Below are 5,461 nucleotides of genomic sequence, written 5' to 3' on the forward strand. Positions count from 1 at the left end.
GAAGCAAGTTATTAGTGTGACAAATGTTATGATAGAAGAAAGTATGTACGGTGTGTCCTGGGAGTCCAGAGTGCAGAGGTGGGAAAACAATTGCTATTGTCGCAGGGAATGGAATTGAATAATCAAATGCGTTGGAGTTATTTGCCTGTACACAGCAAATTAGCTTTCCTGAGCACCAAATAAACAATTATACAAGCAATGTTTTAGTTAACCTGTTTTACCATCAGCTGAAAGGTTTTTTTCTTAAAATGATATTTATTATTCTAAGTGCAATCTGCCTCTCTCTTCTGACAGTGATAATTTGAGTATTATAAAAGTCTGCTTGTTCTGTGTTATGTGACCCATGAGATGTTCAGAGGCACTCTGATTTCATACTAACAAGGGTAAAATACAGGGAAATTCTATCATCATGAAAGAACCACTCAAATGTCATTATGGATATTACTAGAACCAGAAATGAAAGAAATGCATGACAATATTGAAAATGTTTTTAAGCACTGCTGTTTATTTTCAAAACCTTTAAAAACTTAATTTAATTAATGGAAGAGTAGTTTATTAGCTCAAAATTTCATCTTTAATTCAAATATGCTTGCATTTAGGGCATAAAGTTATTAGAATTATTATTGTATGTCAAAAGGTCAAATATTGGCAGTTTTATATGGCTTACCCTAAGAAATCTGTAAGCATTTTTTTCAGCTGTTGGGACCAGTAGAATTGAAAGTGTGAACTATGATTCTTAAGGTAATCAAAGAGAGTCCATTTTATGAATTAGTCATTATCATTCTTTATTTCTATTTGATTCATTTTATTTTCTTATTCCAGAAGAGAGTCTTAAAGGATTAATACTTTACTTTTCCAAAGGATCCTCTTTACAGTATAAATGAATATATTTTTAAAATATATATTTTAGATAATATGTATAATATATTTAATATTGTATTAGAGATAATATATGAATAATATATTTAATAATACTAACTTTTATATAATTTTATATATAAAATATATTTTAATAGAAATATATGTGTGTGTGTATATATATATATATATATATATATATATATATATGCATTCATACTGTAGTGGGAGAGGAAGAGTCTTGACAAAGCTCTCACCTGAGTACTTTTTGGATTTGGAGTTCCTCAAGATAGCTGTAGATGCTAGAGGTGGGAAGAACCAGGTCTTTCCTTTTAATGACAATGTATCTAAGGGAATGTGTGCACCTTCAGCTTTGTTCCTTTTGTTCAAAATTGTTTTGGTTATTCAGGGTCTTTTGTGGTTTCATATACATTTAAGGATTGTATTTTTCTTTTTCTCTTTCTTTCTTTTTTTTGGGGGGGATCTCACTCCGTCATCCAGGCTGGAGGGCAGTGGTGTGATCAATCATGGCTCACTGCAGCCACAACCTCCCCCTGGGGTCAAGTGATCCTCCCACCTCGGCCTTCAGTAGCTGGGACTACAGGAGTGCGGCACCTTGCACAGCTAATTAAAAAAAATTTTTTTTGTAGAGACAGGGGCTTACTATGTTGCCCAGGCTGGTGTCAAACTTCGGGGTTCAAGTAATCCTGCCACCTTGGCCTTCCAAAGTAGTGGGATTATAGCTGTGAGCCATGGCAACAGGCCAGGATTGTTTCTTCTATTTTGTGAATAATGACATTGGAATTTTGATAAGGATTGCATTGAAACTGTAGATCACCTTGGGTAGTATGGACATTTTCACAATTTAATTATTCTAATCCTTGAACACAGAATATCTTTCCATTTATTTGTGTTTTCTTCAATTTCTTTAATCAGTGATTTATTGTTTTTAGTATACAGGTCTTTCACCTCATTAGTTAAGTTTTTCCCTAAGTATTTTATTTTTTTGTTGCTATTGTAAATGGATTTGTTTTCTTAATTTCCTATTCAGATAGTTTGTTATTAGTGTAAAGTATTGCTACTGATCCATGATCTTACTTATATGTGAAATCTAAAAAAGTTAAACTCATAGAAGTAGAAAATATAATTATGGTTAGTCACCAGGGGCCAGGGATTGGGAGAGAAAGGGAATGGGGGAGTTGCTGGTCAAAGGGTACAAATTTTCAGCTAGACAGGCGGAACAGCTTTTGAGATCTATTGCATAACATGGTGACTATATTTAATATTTATTTCAAAACAATTGAGAGTGAATTTCAAATGTCCCACCATAAAAAATGTGAGGTAATAGATGTTAATTAGCTTTATTTAATCATTTCATATTGTATACATATAACAAAACATTACTTTGTACCCTGTAAGTATATACAATTATGATTTGTCAATTTAAAATAATATTAATAAAAAATAAAGGCAAGACATCTAAAAATTAGGGATATTAATATACCTAATACTATGCAGCTAACTATTCACAGATTTGGGACTAGCTCTTTCTTTTTGTAGAGGCTAAGAGTATATTCTAGAAATGAGAGAGACACACAGAAAGAGAGAGAGAGACAGAGAAATTTGGAGGATTTATGACAGTATTAAAGAGTCAAACTTATTTCTGGGCAAACATGACCTTCATGATTTCTCTGAGTCCATATTCCTCTGGCTCCTTCTGTCGTAATCCCTCCAGGTCCGTTGTCTTCCTGTTGGTCTGCAGGACCCCATGTGAGCTATTCTGTGGCAGCAGGAACGGGCACTGATGGCTCCAGGAGCTACCTTGAGATGTGGTCTTATGTTCCAAGAGTTGGGAGTTACAAAAGCATTTCTTTAAAAAAAAAATCATAGTTTCTAATATAAAATATTCATTTACTTTTGCATCTATTCTTCAAGAGCCAGATAAAAGATTAAATGGAACAAATGTTTCAACTACTTTAATGTTCATATGATCCTTGCAAGTGTCCTCAAGGAAATAAATTTTGAGAAACATTTCAGTGCACATTTTATTTACTTATTAGTATAATGATACTCTCAGTTTTTTGGTTTGCCCAAAAGAGTAATCCAAAGTGGAGGTATGATTTCTTAATCTAATACTGTGCCACAGAATCTCTCTGGAACCTAGATGGTATTTCAGAGTTGTTTTATTTAATTTAATAATAGACAACAAAATATAATATTGCCAGTAGAGCAAAGGTATTAACTCTCAAATTCTTACTCTACCTTCAAAGTAAATCTATTTTAAAATTTTTGTCAAGAAAACCCAACAATTGAAAATATTGATTTTCTAAAATATGTAAATGAATATGTGACTAAAATGTAATTTGCTGAGAAAAGCTTCTAGTATTCTTGGTGCACCGACAAAGTACTCACAGTTCTCTTTGAACATCTAAAAGTCTGTTGTATCATGCTCTGGATGAGCTTTTAGACGAAAAAAAAAAGTTGGCTAATTTACCTATTTTAAACCATTCTTACTATGTCCTCAGCCTGGAAACCAGGGTGCTCCTCTAAAGAACTGAATTTTTATGAGGTGTTAAATCAGCATTGCCAAATTGGACTTTGTGGAGCTCTCTGCAACCTCATAGTAGAGTGATGCAGGCTACTAGATCATTTGTGTATCTTTAATAGGCTACGATTAACTCTTCTTAAAAGGAAATGCGTGAGATGTCTTGGTAATGTATAAATCTTCATGAATAGGACACATTTTTATTTATATAGGACCTAAGCCAGGAATCCCTCTACATATCCATTTATATTTTATTTGTTCTGCAGACTTAAAAATGTTGGCAGGACAGATTGCATGCATGGCATCTTGAGTAGTGATGCATTCTTGATACACTGATAAAGAAAAATGGGTAAACCAGCTTGGGTTTTCTCAACTTTTAGAGAAAGGAGAATCTTATTATTACTGTACTAAATACAGTACTAATAATCTCTTAGTTATATAGTCCTTTCCAGTTCACAGTGTAAATTTTCTCATATTTTTTATATTCTGTGATCCTCACAGACACTCTGGGAGCTGAGTAGGGCAAGTAACACCTTTAAGTCATAGATGAAACAAGCATTCAAGAGAATTTGCTCGGAAATATAGCAAAAGTGATCTTCAAGTCCAAAGTTCTGGCCAGCACTTTCATCACAGGACTCTAATGATATGATCTCAGGAAGTCTGAAAGAACAAAACTTTCCAAAACTTTAACTTGAAGCGTTTGGATTCTCAGATTCTAAACTAAGCTAGTACTTCATTTTCCCACAACTGGGAATTTAATGATAAAATTATCAATCTATTTGAAAATCCAGCCTGAGAAGAGTATAGAGGCAAAAAAGAGAGTTTAGGCACTTAACCCTTGTGAAAGTAGGTGGACATGGAGGAGAAGAGAACTTAAGCAAAGATTTTAATAATTCCCAAGTGACTTTTTAAAGGGTTTGAATTCTAAACTCATTGAAACCTCATTATAACATTGTCTTTGAGGTTCACACTTTAAAATCACCTTATAGGAGAAATCTTGACCCTCTTTGGTTGAATTCCCAATATCTGTAATTCAGTGACTGTTATATAATACTAGCAATGGTCTAGTATCAAGGGTACATTTACTTTCTCTATAAAATGGCATTGATTTTATTCCCATTGATAATGTTTGCTAAATAAAGAGAAATAAATTCTCCTCCTCCTTCTTCTTTTCTTCTTTGTATATCTGTGTATAACTTACCCTTCCAAACTAAACTGTTAATTCTCAAAAATGGAGACTACATTCTATTTATACTAGCTGTACAATAAATATTAGTTGAACTCAGTTACTTGTATAACATTTGCTGGGTGTCTTTCAGACAGTACTTACTATGTATTTCATGTCTCTACACAATGTATCTTTTGTGCAATTTTAAAATAATTTTTATAATGGATTTTTATAATAGTTCTAATTCCTTCTTCCATATATAGAAAATCCACCTACTCAAGTAAATTTCATGGGTATTAAATATTATGTGTATGCATATACAGGACATTAAAATATATGGACTTTATTAATATGAAGACCACTATGGTACCAGTTAATGATTCATTACTTTACTGGGTTCAAATTTTAGCTCTGAGTCATCCTAGCCATGGAACTTTAGGCAAATAACTGTAGTATTCTAAGGCCCAGTGTTCCCATCCATGAAATGGTGAGGATAACTCATAAGACTGTTATGAGAACTAAATGAGGCAATGCATAATACTTGACATATGGTAAATTCTCACATATTAGACATTAGTAAGGTTACTTTTAACTAAGGATATTTAGTGATGAATATACAAATGCTTGTTCTTATTTGAATAATGAAATCCTTGAGTGGCACCTGAATTGCTTTCACAATTGTTTTTTCAATCTGAGTAAAAACATTATAGATTTTGTTTCAAAATAAAAATAGATGTTATAAAATATTTGGAAAATGAAATTATACAACCAATTTACATTTCCATTTGCTTTTTTATCATCACCCTAAATATCAGATCCTGTTTAAAGTTAGTTTTTAAGAGGATACTGCTTCCTTGGACCTGTACAGTCCACTGGCATTTGCCTATTGT

This window comes from Pan troglodytes, chromosome 7, assembly GCF_028858775.2.
Source record: "Pan troglodytes isolate AG18354 chromosome 7, NHGRI_mPanTro3-v2.0_pri, whole genome shotgun sequence".
Taxonomy (NCBI): Eukaryota; Metazoa; Chordata; class Mammalia; order Primates; family Hominidae; genus Pan; species Pan troglodytes.